General features: G+C 49.4%; 1 protein-coding gene across 9 annotated transcripts in view; it reads left to right on the top strand.

Moving 5' to 3' along the window:
• Nucleotides 1-8,597: 8,597 nt before the first annotated feature.
• Nucleotides 8,598-16,253, top strand: part of LOC138739430 (phospholipid-transporting ATPase IB-like) — a 524,646-nt gene continuing 516,990 nt past the window's right edge. For 7 of the 9 annotated variants that reach the window (XR_011342240.1, XM_069891448.1, XM_069891441.1 and 4 more), the window contains exon 1: nucleotides 8,598-15,271. The gene's annotated coding sequence lies outside the window, so the exon portion shown is untranslated. The remainder of the gene's footprint in view (nucleotides 15,272-16,253) is intronic. The other 2 variants (XM_069891443.1, XM_069891442.1) reach the window with 2 other exon arrangements.

Here is a 16,253-nt window from a genome sequence, read left to right as displayed (position 1 = left end):
ACACCCAGGGAGACCCAGACACATCCAGCAGCAAACCCCAGGACACCCAGACACAACCAGCAGCCGACCCCAGGACACCCAGGGAGACCCGGACACATCCAGCAGCCAACCCCGGGACACCCGGACACATCCAGCAGTCAACCCCGGGGCCCCCGGGCACGTCCAGCAGTGAACCCCGGGACACCCAGGGAGGCCAGATAGATCCAGCAGCGAACCCAGGGACACCCGGACACATCCAGCAGCAAACCCCGGGACACCTAGATTGGCACAAATAGATTGAAGTCACCAAACAATTACTATACCCAAACTACAAGACAAGTTATATTAAAATATTGCCATCCCTGTCAAGGATGACATATAAAACCCTCAGTGCTTAGCGCTCCCATAACCCCTCCATGGCTCCCGTGGTTCAGCACGTGCTCTTTTTCCAAAGACACCCGGGCGCGAACATACCCCCGGAAGATATCCAGTGCTTCATTACTGGGTGAGCCCTGAGCTGCTCGCTTCCATGAACCACAGATGGACAGTTTGGCCAGGCCCAGGAGCAAGGCAATCAGGACGTCTCCCTTCCTTCCTGCCCCCTTCCTCTCTGAGTGGCCAAAGATAAAGAGGGTAGGGCTAAAATGCAAACAGAATGCGAGGAGTAGCAGCTTCAGAAAGGCAAAGTGGGGCTGCAACCTCGCACACCCAATGTACATGTGGTATATGGTCTCCGCCTGCCCGCAAAAGTAGTACGTAGCTGGGAGATCCGTACAAACTCAAAAGCTTGTTGCAGGGCACCAACTGATGTAATAACCTTCACACTAGGTCACTGATGTACAAGGGGCGAATCCCTGCATAGAGCAACTGCCACTGGGGACACTGCTGACTGATAGTTGATAACACCAGGCACCATGGCAAGGAAATGGAAGGTGTGGAGCAGCAACCTGTACAAGAATTTCCTCCCTGCCTCCCGGAATGGCACAGTGGGTGTCAAGGAGAGACAGCTCAAGTTGTACGGGGCAGGATCCCAGGTGAGATGCCGGGGCCTGGGTCCAACGATCAACTCTGGGCTCACAGCTGGGTCACCACTCCCTGCTGGTGGGGAGGGGAAGGTGGGTGTCATCTAGGCCAGAGGCAACCATGTTCCAGCTTTTCAGTAAGGCCCGGTAATAACTGGGCAACCTCTGCAGAGCAATACGGCTGACTCTCGCCGGAGGTAGCCATGTGTCCTCAGGAAGGCAGCGGCTCCATCGGAGAAAGTACATGGCCAGCACGTGCCACCTGGGAGGCTGCTCAGCATACAGGAATCTCTGCAGTGTCCTAAGGTGGAGGGCCGCCAGCTGTGTACTCACACACACAAGCGACTGTCCACCCTCTGCAATTGGTAGACTCAGAACTGCCGCAGAGACCCAGTTGCTCCAGAAGAAGTCCACCAACTTCCGCTGAATGCTCATGGCAAAGGCAGCAAGTGGGACCAAGGGGGCCAACCAGTATCAGAGGATGAAGCAGAGAAGACCTGCTGGCACTCCCGTGTCTTCCACAGGTCAACGAGGTCGGTCACCATTAGGAGCATGTTGTCATCGTAGGCCGAGAGGACGTACTTCATGTCCAGCTCATGTCGGACCATCCTTATCAACCTCCTACGAAGAAGTCTCAGAAATGGCTCCACGCAGCTGGTGTCCAACTGGCCAGACATGGGTATCCCTGACATACTCCCCTGTTGAAGGGAATGGGGGAAGTCAAGGACCCGTTCACTTCGACGAGGCACTCTGTGGCAGAGTACAAGAGCCGAATCCGGCTTACAAAGTGCGGCCCAAACCCAAAAGCCTGTAGAGTACCCATGAAGTAGCTGTGGTCCATCCTGTCAAATGCCTTCTCCTGATCCAGGGAGAGAAAGGTTGTTGGTATATCTGTCTCCTGGGACAGATGGATCAGGTGCTGGACCAGATGGATATTGTCCTGGATGGACCAGTTTGGGATGGTGTATGACTGGTCAGGGTGGACAACCTGCTCCAGCACTGAACTCAGATGGTTGGCCAATGCCCGAGCAAAAACCTTGTAGTCCGAACAAAGGAGAGAAACTCTGGCCGCCAGTTCTTCAATAGGCGAGGTCTCCCTTCTTCTATCTCAAGCTGCCCGATCTCTGAATTCTGTCCCTTGGTTGAGCCCCTCTCATACTCCTGACAGAACAGATGAATGTGGGCCTTGCCCACATCCAACCACAGCTGCAGGGAGCAGAAATCCTCCCACCGCCCCCTTCACATCGTCCAGAACTCCCGAAAAGAATCCCAGACTCGGTCTTCCTTCAGCAACTGGTTGTTAAACCGAGTTCCTGAAACGGGTTCATGTGGTGGGGTACGAAGGATTACGGTCATGCCCGAAACGACGACTGCTTTGACTTTCTATGGATGCTAAATGACCCTCCAGCATTTTCGTGCACTGCGTTTGACCCCAGCATTTGCAAATGCTCTTTGTTACCTATGATTTGAATCTTGGAGTTATTTCGATTAGTAGCATGAACACCCCATCCAACCACATGTAAAAGTTAAAGGAACTGAGAAGTATTGTTTTGATGTAGAAGGACTTCCTTTTTTTTTAAAAACATATGGAAATAACAGGTTGGGAGTCAGTTCTAGACTTCATCAATTTACTTGTTTGGAACAAATGCTTAATGAAAAATTAGTTGTGAGTCACTCCTAAGTGGTTGTGCCACGCTGTTACTCAGATTGGAAGTCTGTGACCAGTAGTGTGTTGCAGGGAATGGTGCTGGATCCACTTTTGATTGTCATCTTTATTAACATCTTGTACAACAATTAGTAGCGTGGCTAGTAAATTATTGTGTGACAATAAATTAGTGGTATGGTGGACAATAAAGAAAGTTGTCTACAACAAGATTGATGTGAATTGTGAAAGTGGGTCAAGGAATATTAGAGGGAATTTAACTAGGATAAGTAGATACTGCACTTCGGTAGATTAAACCAGAGAAGTAAATAAGGCCTGTGATTGGGATCATAGGTTTGACAGGTTCAAAGAATAATAAAGCCTGGACTTGTTAGAACTTGGTAGAAAACAATGATCTTTGGGGAATGATCTTTGGGGGAATTTGAAACGGAACACATTCACATACACATACACAACAGTAATACGCAAATCATATGCATCGGATGCTAGTCAGAAAAAAATATTCGTAGCTCCTAAAAGTACACTAGGGTTACACATCAATACCTGCCACTTGTCGACAATATCAAGCATGATGATCGATAGAGATGCAGTAGTCTAATTACAATTATAATGCGCATGCAGCGAACTGGAATAAACTCTCTGTGTATTGTTCAAATGGCTGGCTCACCTACCCCTGGTTTTCCCGCCTTACCTCAGATTCACTTGAGGACTATTGTCTCTTCCGGTCATTAATTGTAAGCTATTAAAAGTGTGTTTGTACTCCTCAATTGTCTCTGAGTGCATTTAGTTGCATTACAATTTTAATAGCTTAACTTTGAAGTAGGATGGAAGCCCTGTTGAAGCCAGGCATGCTCCAGATTGACCCTCTGTCCCCTGAAAACCCTGAGGAATTCACCTAATGGCTGGAGTGCTTCCAGTCCTACCTAATGGCCACACAAGATAACTGCAACTCAGATAGTCTCTGGAGATCGGCACTTCTCTCTTGAGTTGGCCCCAAAGGGTACGCTGTCATCAGAGACTGTGCTTCATACAATCAGCCTTAGAAGGCTTGAAGGCCCACTACATGAGGCCCCAGAATGATGTGCTGGCAAGGCACTGACTCAACGTCGGCAGCGCCCGGGTGAGTCACTGGACGACTATGTTCTTGAACTGTGGGTCCTGACCAGAAAATGCTACTACAAAGTGGCCATGGCCCAGGTAAGAGAGGAGGAACAAATCCAGGATACCCTCGTGGCAGGAGTGAGGTCGAGGTATATGTGCCATTGACTGCTAGAGTTTGGGAAAAAAAACTTGGCCAGCACCCTGGTGCTGGAAAAAACACTCAAGTAGGCCCAACTGGGAGCTGATGACCTCATGGGTGAAAGCAACGCCTTTTCAGAGGACCAGGTCATTGGGGCACCTGTGACCACTGCAGCCCCAGTGCCGACCGCTGCAGCCACATGCAACCAGGGATGCTAATTCTGTGGGCAGGTACAGCACCCCCGCACCCGATGCCCCACAAAAGACTCCCGTATGCACAGGATGCGGTATGCAAGGGCACTGGGTGAAGGTCTGCTGGGCTAAAGGGAACCCAAAGAGGGTGACCATGTGTGCAACCCCTGAATCATCGCTTGACCCATGCCCGAGTCCCGAAGTGCTGATCTCTGCCTCTCTGTGCTGTTCGCTGCCAGCGTCTTGCTGCGCCTTGTGGTGGGACCCGCCACCAAAAGTGAAGCATCATGGGAAGCCATGGTGGCCATCTTGCCATGCCTCAAGGTTGGCACTACCTAGTCCTCCATCGGATCAAGTTGGAGGGTGCCCATCTTGCCGCACCTCATGGTCAATGTCATCTTGTCTGCCCATGGGCCAAGAGGAGAGAGTTGAAATCAGCATGGGGAGTGACAGGGTTTCCGGAGCACTAGCATCATTTGTCCTGGATCAGGCAATACCTCACCAATTGAATAACTTGACACTGGGAGGTCATGTGATGATGAATGACTAGGAGGTCGCAGACCTAGATCAGAAAACAGCATTAAAAAGTCCTAAATTCGGAAATAAAAGGGAAAAAATCCTGCCCGATTGAAGGAAGAGGTTGGGGAGGCTTCAATCAACAAAAAAAAGGGAAAGTACAGCGAGGAAATGGGCAGCCTGACAAGGATTTAAGGCAAATGGAGGTGCCTCATGTCGGGAACAATGGCATTAGTAACCTGAGAGCTGTGGAAGAAGACTCGGTCCCCCCGATCCAGGCACCATTGGGAGTCCTGCAATCAGGCTGCTGCCAGAACAGAGGAGTGGTCCCATGTGGCCGAGAAGTTAGTGGAAGCCCTGGGACCAGAGAAGGGGATCGAGAGGGGACAGCTGCTTCCCCCTTGCAACTCACAAGTTCGCGTGCTAATCAGCAGGCTCTCCAATGGCCGGATTCCACTAGTGGGGTATTGATTCGAGAAATGGTGGGCTCGAGTGGAGTCAGCATGAGCTCAGGCAAGGATGCAGAGGGGGCTGGCTGGGACATCGATGATGGAAATGGAGAAGACGAATTGGATATGTGGGTCCACGGAATGGTAGCAATGGCGGAATTGGCGGCAGTCAAGAGAGTGAGGGACATAGGCTTGAGGCCAGGAGAGGTTGGAAGGCCGGGCTGCTACAGAAAAGGGAGAAGGAGGGCCTGGAGCCCTCCTTAAGAGACATTTTACAGACTCTGACCCAAATGGAAAATAGGTTGGAGAAGGTCATGGACAGAAGGGCCAGAGACATGTCAGGATGGAGGGGGCCCTGGTGAATATAATAAGCAGAGTGACAGAGATAGAGGAGAGATTGGGGGCAGGGGAAGATAGAATTGCTACAATGGAACAAGAAATTAAAGGTCTCTGTAAAGAAAGAGATGAGGTTTGGGGAAAGTTGGACTTCCTGGAGCATTTCACAAATCAGTGGGATTGAATAAAGACACGGAGTGGGGGAATCTTATAGAGTTCCTAACTAAATGGATCCCCGAAGTACTTGGAAAGGGGGCGCTGAGAGCCCCCATTAAAATAGAAAGAGCCTTTAGAGCCCATCTTCCTAAGCCAGGACTGGGAAAAAGGCCTCGATTCTTATAAAGTTAAAATATTTTCAAGATCATGAAAAAATATTAGGGGTAGAGGCAAAAGGGGCAATTCAGAGCGGAGCCCCTCTGAAGTACAGGGAGTCAAAAGTGTTCTTTTATCCAGATATCAGGTCTGCTCAAGAAATGAAAAGACTGAACTGGTTAAATGATTGGCAAACCAAAAGGGCTATGATTGTGTTCTGCACCACCCCGCTACCTTGAAAATTATGTTGCGGGGGGGGGGGGGGGGGGGGGATAAAGTTCTTCACAGTAAAAGAAAAGGTGCGTCAGTTTATAAATACTCTGTCGGCACTGAATGGCGGGCCAAGTGGAAAAGAGTAAAATGGGCAATAAGTTTTGACTATAGAAATGCCAGATAAGCAGGACACAACATACAGGTGGCATCTTAACACTGATGTTGAAAAAAAAAGAGTTTTGTAGTTTCATAAGAACCAAAATAGCCCTGTTCCGTGAGGACAACTGCCCCTCTACTCCAGATAAATTCCTTCTGTGGACACCCTTAAGGCATACTTGAGGGGTCAGATAATTGGGTACACAAAGACGATCAAGAAAAATTATAGTAAGGAGGTGGAGGAATTGGAAAAGGACCTTAACCAATTAGAGAAGGACTTCAATGAATTAGGCTCAGAGGATCACTATAGAGCTCTTACGTACAAAAAATTGGAATATAATACGCTTCAAATGTAAAGTATGGAGAAGCCTCTTATGAGGTTGAGGCAAAAGTATTATGAGTTGGGGAAAAGAGCTCACGAGATCCTTGATAGTTAAGGGCAGAAGAAGCCTCTAGAACAGGGGTGTCAAACTCAAATTCACGGAGGGCCAAAATTAAAAACTTGGACTAAGTCGAGGGCCGAACTAAATATTTATTGAAAATTTTCAACAACATCTGCATGTTTTCTCTTCTTTCAACATATGTAATGTTAAACTTTTTCTTATTAAAATAAATGTTTAATAGTAGTTTTGGATAAACTCTTTCCAGAAGCATTAACAAATGAGAAATAAAATATTCAATAAATAATATTTCTCTATAGAGGATTTGTCAAATGTTGCTAGTGTGCTGTCGAATAGTAAAATCTGAGGGCTATTGAGAATGTGGGAGAATAACATGATTCCTGAAACAATCAAATGGGTGACTGATTGTGGGCATGAACTCTAGCAGGGTTATTTGCCATGCCCTTTTTCCATTGGTACAGATATCCTTTGATTTACACACTTTTCAGGTTTTATGCCTAATGAGCTTGTATCCAGGTGCAGGACCATTTTTAACCAGGAATATATTTATCAATGTGACATGAAACTATTGGAAGATCGTTTTATCCTGAGATTAAAGTTCATAATACTTACTCAGGCTTGTGTGCGGGAGGGCGGGGTTTGCGGGCGATCGGGTTGGACAACGACAGTGCGGGGGCATCGGCTCTTGCTGCAGGGCGGCATCTCGGCGGATCAGCGGCCCCGTTACCGTGAGTCGTGGGTCGGCCTGGGGCAGGGAGGGGGAGTGGGCAACGGTCCTGGCGAGGTCAGGCCCGAGGCCTCCGGTTCCGGGCGCTGGGAAGCGGCCTTGACTTCCCCTGACACCGGCCAGGCCCCAAAACCAGAGTCCACGGTGAGACCCTGCAACATAAACAGAGGAGGTGGGGGCGATTAACAGGCTGACGCCAATGCATTCTGGGATTTGTTGTATTACTGTGCATGCGCTATACTGGAGCGGCGGCCAGTGGGCCACCTCTAATACATTTTTGAAATGATCTTGCGGGCCAAATATAATTATATCACGGGCCAAATTTGGCCCGCGGGCCAGAGTTTAACATGTGTGCTCTAGAACAATCAATGCAATACAAACAGGGAGTGGCCAGATCTCGTATAAACCAAAAGAAATTAATGAGACCTTCAGAGAATTTTATGAAGGACTGTGTAAATCTGAATTGACTTGGATCCTAATCAAACGGACGAGTTTCTGGCCAGATTAGATCTCCCAAATTTCAGCCTGGTGGAGCAGGCGGGACTATAGCTTCCTTTTAGAGAGGAAGAGCTGGGTGAAGCATTGAGTGCGCTACAAACTGGAAAGTCTCTGGGTGAGGATGGATTCCAACCTGAGTTTTATAGAGAATTTAAGGATTTACTAATGCCTCTGTGTAGTGGTCCACCACTGGCCTACCTACAGGGGGAAACTTCTGTACCTGCAGAAGAGCACAGGGACAAGACAACACTTGGCGGCTGTCAATCAGCTGACCTGAATGGACCAAGCCCCACCAGGTCAGGTCTCAATCACCCTCCGGGATATAAGCCAGAGCCGGCCCTTTGAAGTCACTCTCAGAGCTTGCAGCAGCTCTCCTCATAGATAGCTTTGTGCAAGTTTATGTCGAATAAGGCCTTTGTGTTTTGTGTGTTCGCTTCTGTCTGATAGTGCACCACAATTTATTTGACATAAACCTCCATAGATCCAGCTGTGAGGAGTGCTGCTGCAAGCTCTGAGAGTAGTAGACCAGACAAGGGAAAAATGGATCCTCTCAGAATTTTTCACAATGGCAATTGTTACGACAATCTTAAAGGTTAAAGATCCCTGCTGAATACTGATTACAAGATGTTTGCCAAGGCTCTGGCAAACAGATTGGCATTGCTTCAGCCAAAATTAATAAAGACCAAGCAAACTTTGTGCAGGAGAGACAAGCAGTGGACAACATTTGCAGACTGAGTGTAATGCATCTGGCACAAATTAGAAATGAGAGGGGATTGGCTGTCTCCCTGGGTCCACCTTGGGCAGCGATTATGATGTCACAATGCACCAGGTGACAGAGCTCATGCTGCCTTATAGGGGCGTGCTGAATTTGAATAAAAACTGTCATTAACGACCCTCAACGTGGTGGCTGTGTTTCTTCCACTGCTCACACCATCACAGTGGTGACCCCAACGAGCCCAGATGTTTTTCTGGACTCAAAACACCATGGATTCAGCAGAGGTTAATACTGTCTCCATCAAGATTCCCCCTTTTGGACCCACCGACTGAGAACGTGGTTCGGGCAGGTGGAAGCACAATTTCAATTCCGCAACATCTCCTCAGACGCCACAATGTTCTATCATGTCGTGAATGCTCTGGACCAAAATACGGCAGCAAGGGTGGACGATATCATCCACCACCCTCCGGCTACGGGCAAGTACACCACCCTCAAAGACCTGCTGCTTGAAACTTTCAGGCTAACTCCCCAGCAACGGGCTTCCAGGCTCCTTCAGCTAGATGGGCTTGGGGACCATAGTCCGTCGGTGCTGATGGATGAAATGCTGGCCCTGGCGGAAGACCACAAGCCTTGTTTTCTCTTCCGCCAGATATTCCTGGTACTGATGCTGGAGGACATCCAGTTGCTCCTCACAGATGGAAGACTTCTCAAACCCGAGGAGAGCAGCAACCCGTGCGGATGCCCTCTGCCGCACGAAGAGAGAGAACGAGGCAGCCCTCAACCAGGTGGCACGACCAGGAGCCAGCCGACTGCTAGCCATTACCAAGACCAAGCCAGAGGAGGGCCAGTTGACCTGGTGTTTCTATCACCAGCGCTGGGGTGCGCAAGCCCGTAAATGCCACCAGCCCTGCAGGTTTCAGGGAAACGACGAGGCCTGCCGCCGTTGATAGCTGCGACGACTGGCCACACAAACAGCCTCCTTCATGTGACGGACACATCCACTGGCTGCCGATTCCTGGTGGACACAGGGGCTGAGGTCAGCATCCTTCGTCCCACACCATTAGAGACTCGCACCTGATCTCGAGGTCCAACCCTGAGGGCGGCCAACGGCTGCACCATCAGACCTATGGCACCTGCAGGGCACAGATCCAGATCGGGAAGGAGAAGTTCCACTGGAGGTTTGTCCTAGCCTCCGTGGGCACCGCGCTGTTAGGGGCCGACTTCCTCAAAGCTCACGACCTACTGGTTGACATGAAGGGCAAAAGGCTGATCAACGCCCAAACATTCCACTCCACCCAACTGGACACAGCACAAGCCCATGGGCCCGAAATCACCACCATACCCACCGTCAGGGACGAGTTCGACGGATCCTCCACAAATTCCCCACCATCTTAGAGCCTCGGTTCCACGCCACCCTGCCCCAACTTGGGGTCTTCCACCACATCGCCACACAGGGCCCCCCACTGCACGCTAGACCCAGATGGCTGCAACCCGAGAAGCTCCAGCAGGCAAAGGAGGAGTTCTCCAGGCTCCAGGAACTGGGAATCATCCGGCGCTCGGACAGCGCCTGGGCATCGCCGCTCCATATGGTCCCAAAATCATCCAGGGGCTGGAGACCATGCAAGGACTACCTTCGGTAGAATGATGCAACCACCCCCGACAGGTACCCGGTGCCCCACATTCAGGATTTCTCTGCCAACCTCCATAGTGCACAGGTCTCCAAAGTGGACTTTGTGCGGGGATACCATCAGATCCCGGTGCATCCAGACGACGTGGGTAAGACGGCCATTATCACACCTTTCAGTTTCTTCAAGTTCCTGCATATACCCTTCAGTCTAAAGAATGTGGCCCAAACATTCCAGCACCTCATGGACGCGGTTGGAAAAGACATGGACTTTGTGTTCATTTACCTGGAAGATATTCACATTGCCAGTCGCAAGCGCGACAAACACAAAGCCCAACTTTACACACTCTTTGCCCGGCTGGCATACTTCGGCCTCACGGTCAACGCAGCCAAATGACAGTTCAGCAAGGACTCCCTTCGGTTCCTGGGGCACACCATTTCGGCAGCTGGGGCTGCGCTGACGCTGGAGAAGGTAGTGGCTGTTCAACAATTCCCCAAACCCTCCACTCTGAAAGGCCTCCAAGAGTTCACAGGGATGGTGAAATTTGACCGTGCTCATGGCCACCATAGAAAAGACTTTATCGTGGTCAAAGGAGGCAGACAGGGCTTTCATTGAGACAAAGGAGGCTCTAGCCAGTGCCATGCTGCTGGTGCACCTGCGGCCGAAGGCATGCATTGCGCTCTTTGTGGATGCCTCAGCTACGACAGTGGGGGGCATTCTGGAACATTGGTTCAATGGACAATGGCGTCCACTGGCCTTTTTCAGCAAGCAGCTGCGCCCGCCGGAGCTCAAATACAGTGCCTTCGACTGGGAGCTCCTTGCACTGTATTTGGTCATCCACCATTTCTGCTACTTCCTCAAGGGCAGGCCGTTCACAGCCTTCACAGGATTACAAGCCCCTCACTCAAGCACTGACGATGGCCAAGGATCTGTGGTCCACCAGATAGCAGCGCCACCTCTCGTACGTGTCTGAGTTCACGACCGACATCCAACACAGGGCCAGCAAGGACAATGTAGTGGTGGATGCACTCTCCCGTCCAGCCATCAACACTCATGCACTCGGCCTGGATTACGAGCAACTAGCTCAGGCACAGAGGAATGATGCGGAGATGCAGGCGTTGGGGACCGCCATCTCGGGCCTCAAACTCAAGGATGTCCAAGTGCCCAGCAGCCCGGACACATTGCTCTGCGACATCCCAATAGGCATGCCATGCCTGGTGGTCCCATTGCACTGGAGGGCGAAGGTCTTCAGTCTGATCCACAATCTCGCTCACCCAGCAGTAAAGACAACCATGCAGATGGTCGCAGAGCGGTTTATGTGGCACAGGCTGAAGAAGGAGGTGGCGGAACTGTACCATGTGCCAGACCTCCAAGGTCCAGTGACACACGCGAGCCCCCGTCCAGAACTTTGATCTTACAGTTCATAGATTCCAACACATCCATGTTGATGTCGTTAGGCCCCTGCCAGTGTCCAAGGAGGCTCGTTACCTCCTCATGGTGGTGGATCAGGCCACAAGGTGGCCGGAGCTGTCCCGATTAAGGAGGCCTCTGCGGAGATGTGCGCCAGGACTCTGGTCAGCCAATGAATCACCTGTTTTGGAGTCCCGGCGCACATCACTAGCGACAGAGGGGCGCAGTTCACGTCTGCCCTGTGGAGTCAGATGGCGAAGCTCCTGAGGGTCAAGCTCCACTACACCACAGCATACCACCTGCAGTCCAACGGGTTGGTGGAGAGGTTCCATAGCACCTGAAGGCATCGCTTATTGCCAGGCTCTCTGGTCCAGACTGGGTGGACGATCTACCCTGGGTCCTCCTCAGGATTAGGACTGCACCCAAGGAGGAGCTGCAGGCTTCAGCAGCGGAGGTGGTCTATGGTGCACCGCTTTCCCTGCCAGGTGAGTTTTTCAGCCCAGACCCTGACACCATGGCCACCAACAAAAACCTGCTGGCGGACCTACACAGGCGACTGGCCTCCCTAGCTCCCCCATCACTGGCACCCGATTGTTTCATCTCCCCAAAGAGCTCGACTCGGCCCAGTTCGTTTTCGTGCGGAGGGGACCACAAGGTGCACCACTACAGCGACCGTACGAGGGGCCATACAAAGTCTTGCACTGGTCCAGCGGAACCTTCATCCTGGACTTTGGGGGAGAGAGGAACTTTTTACGGTGGACCGCCTGAAGGTGGCCCATCTGGACATCACAGCCAGTGTAGACGGCCGTGCCCAAGCGCCGGGGCCAGCTGCCAAGGCAACAGGACACATAGCCGGTTCTGGGGGGGAGGGGGTTGTGTGGCGGCGCACATCCTCAAGGTGAACCGGCGCCACTTGTATCGCCACATGGCGGGGCAGCCATGGGGAAATGGCGTCATCAGAGGTTTCTCTCTGACTCCAGCATCCCTTCCAGCACGCACCCTGGGCAGCGATTATGATGTCACAATGCACCAGGTGACTGAGCTCATGCTGCCTTATAGGGGCGTGCTGAATTTGAATAAAAACAGTCATTAATGACTCTCAACGTGGTGGCTGTGTTTCTTCCACTGCTCACATCGCCACAGGTAAACGATTCCCACAGGACCCAGAACTGTTCCTGTTGGGAAACATAATGAACATAAGGCTAACAATGTAGTTGTCCAAATTTCAAATCAATTTGTGTTATTCACATTGACAGTGGCCAGGAAGTTCATTGTGGCTACTTGAAAGTCTGTCTCCAGTCTTGGTATCAAATGATGGAACACGGAAATGCGGAGTTGCATTCCCCTGGAGAAAATAACAATTTCAGAAACAAATGTGATACCTGTGACAGATTGTGTTTTGTTTGTATTGTATATAGTTATCTTTTTGTGAGATAAGTTGGGTCAAATTTTTTTAGTGTAGGTCACATACAAATACTTCAAAACAGTTTTCATTTCAAATACTGGAGATCTGCTCAAACCAGACAGGGCAGCTCCTGGGGACCTTTGCAAAATCTCTGGGGAGTGCCCAAGAAACTTCACTAATGCATTGTTGTTTTGAAAAGCAACAGATGAAATGGATTGGAGGAGTAGTTGGAGCCGCAGGCTGTCTGGAGTGCAGCTTGCTGTTCTAAGAGGGTCATGTAGTTTTGCAAGCAGAGAGAGTCAAATAAGCTTTTTCTCACAGAGAGAGAGAGATCAGTTCTGCAGTGCTACAGTCAGTCAGCAGCAGGTGGGACTGGAACAGGACAAGCTGGAAAACTTGTGGAAAAATCCCATTTGGAAGACGAGTTGTAAGTGCTTAGTTCAGCCTGGTCAAAGCCCTTGTGGTTCATACAAGAGGAGAGGACTGGCTGCCTAATGTTTCACTTTAAATAAGAGAAACAAAAACGAACTCTGTGGTGACCTGAAAGAAAGAGGTTATTGTCTGGAAAACCCTGATGGGGCAGGTTTCTTTGGTAAGACACTGACGTGGCTGATTAAAAGGAATCAGTTTATGTCCAGGAACAAGAAATCTTTCTGAAATCCAACAAGAACCTTCCTGAGCAGTAACCATTTACCTTCCAAGCATCAAAGCCTGGTGAACTCCATAAATGTTAAATTTTGTGCACAGTATAAGAATTTCCTGCAACCAGTAAACTTGGAGGCATGAGAAGTGAGATTGGATTGCGAATTAAAGAACTTTTCTAAACTTACACACACATTGCATACACGTGTGCTTAGAATGAGAAGGGGGTTAAGTTAGGTTAGTTAAGTTCATAGTGATAAGATAAAGTTTGATCCTGTTTTCATATTTAAAGATAATTAAAAGCAACTTTTGTTTAAGTAACCATTTGTCTTGGTGAATATCTATTGGCACTGGATTTTGGGGTCCTCTGGGCTCGTAACACTCCTTTTGAAGGATCTGGCAGCCGTACATACAGCCGTATAGGCGTATGGTGGTGATTGATACCCATTTTCTGGTGTCTTCTCCCCCAAATTAATCCCAATCAAAGGAAGTCAGGAATTTATATTGGCCCAATGGCTGCCCACTGAACCGTGACAATCCCTATTCCCTAATTATTATTTATTTTCCTGGTTTAGAAAGTTTTTTGTTGTTGGTTGAAGTCTGGATGAGCTGTCCTGTATTAGATGTGGTGGTGGGGGAGCTGAAAAAGACATGAGCCTGTGTTTACAGTAAATAATGAGAATGGAGTAGGTGTAAATTTGAATATGAGTTGCCAGTGATGGCACTAACAATGTATATGGCTCTGCAAGTTTGTGTGAAAATATAAATAAAATACTTAAAACAAAATAACTGATGATAGAGGTGAGGGTATATGGACATTTGACTGATAGCTTAGTAGACATTGAGAGCTTTATAAACTCTGCTACTGCTCTGCGGTACAACTTAAGAGTGGAGCCGATGGACTATTGTATTTTCCTAGCTTCGCACTCCCTCTCTGTGATGATCCAGGGGTATTGTATAGTACATCTAACTGTAAAAGGGGGAGAATTTTGAAAGTTCCAATTGTATGTACTGAAGGATTTGTGTGCTGTGGTGTTGCTGGGCCTGGACTTCCTGTGTCACCTTAAAAGCGTGACCATGGAGTACTCTGGGCCATTCCCTCCAATTACAGTGCAGAATGGAGGGTCCCAAAAGCCGGATGCCACATGCGGTCTCTCCACCCTAAATATTGATTCCCCCACTATTTCTGAACCTGACTCCCGAATACAAACCAATAGCTACAAAGAGCAGGCAATACAGTGTGGGGGATCAGGAATTTATCAGAACTGAGACACAGCGGCTGCTCAAAGAAAACATCATTGAGCCTAGCAACAGCCCATGAAGTGCTCAGGTGGTAGTCGTGAAAGGGGAAGAAAAGTCCAGTCTAGTGATTGACTACAGCCAAACAATTAATTGTTTCACACTTGTGGACACGTACCCCCTCCTTTGAATTTCAGACATGGTAAACAAAATTGCTTGGTACTGGGTCTTTTTGATCATTGACCTGAAAGCTACATACCATCAGTTACTGATCCATTCTGAGGACCACCCCTACACAGCATTTGAGGCAGACGGATGGCTCTATTAGTTCCAGTGGGCCCCTTTTGGTATCACTAATGGGGCCTTGGTCTTTCAGAGACAGATGGATAAAATGGTCGATGAGTACGGATTGAAAGCCACCTTCCCTTATCTGGATAACGTCACCATTTGTGAACACTCTCTGGAAGACCATGACGCAACCTTCAGAAGTTTCTCCACACGGCCAAGCCCCTGAACCTCTCGTACAACTCCAGTAAGTGCATGTTCTCGACAAAATGTTTGGAAATCCTGGGCCAAGTGGTGGAGAATGGCATCATTATCCCTAACCCCAATCGAATGTTCCCCCTGTTATACCTCCCAATCCTGAGGACCATGAAAACCTTAAGGAGGTGCCTGGGCTTCTTCTCCTACTATGCCCAGTGGATCCCTCACTACACATACAAGGTCCGCCCCCTCTTAAAGTCCATCTCTTTCTCATTGTCAGCCAAAGCCCAGGTGGCTTTTGACTATATTTGGAGCTACATTGCAAAGGCCACCATGTATGATGAGAATGCACCCTTCCAGGTGGAAACCTGTGCCTCTGACATAGCTCTGGCCAGGTGGGCCAGTTGCTTTTCTCACCCGCATCTTACAAGGCCATGAGCTTTGGAATCCATCCGTGGAGAAAGAGGCTCAAGCCATTGTAGAGACCATCAGGCACTGGAGCCATTACCTGGCCGGCAGAAAATTTACACTGCTCATCGTCCAGTGATTGGTGGCATTTATGTTTCATAAAACAAAGGGGAAAAATTAAGAATCATAAGATCACTATGTGGAGGATCAAACTCTCCACCTATAATTATGACATAGCATACAGATCAGGTACTCTCAATGAACCTCCAGATACCCTGTCAAGAGGAAGCTGTGCCTCTGCACACACTGGTCACTTATGGTTACTGCACATTGAGCTTTGCCACCCAGGCATCACTTGCATGGCTCATTTCATCAAGGTGCGCAACCTGCCATACTCCATTGAGGATACTAGGGAAATGAGCAGGTCCTGCCAGGTCTGCATGGTGCAAATCGCACTTCTACCGGTCCCAACAAGGTGCACCCAATAAAGGCATCTGCCCCTTCGACTGACCCAGTGTCAATTTCAACAGTCCCCACCCACCAACGGAAATGTGTACTTTTTCAATGTCATTGATGAGTATTCACATTTTCCATTCACTATCCCCTGCCCAGACATGACTACC

The sequence above is a fragment of the Narcine bancroftii genome, chromosome 7 (assembly GCF_036971445.1).
Source record: "Narcine bancroftii isolate sNarBan1 chromosome 7, sNarBan1.hap1, whole genome shotgun sequence".
NCBI lineage: Eukaryota > Metazoa > Chordata > Chondrichthyes > Torpediniformes > Narcinidae > Narcine > Narcine bancroftii.
The sequence above is the reverse complement of the archived record's forward strand: the minus strand, read 5'-3'. Positions and strand labels throughout refer to the sequence as shown.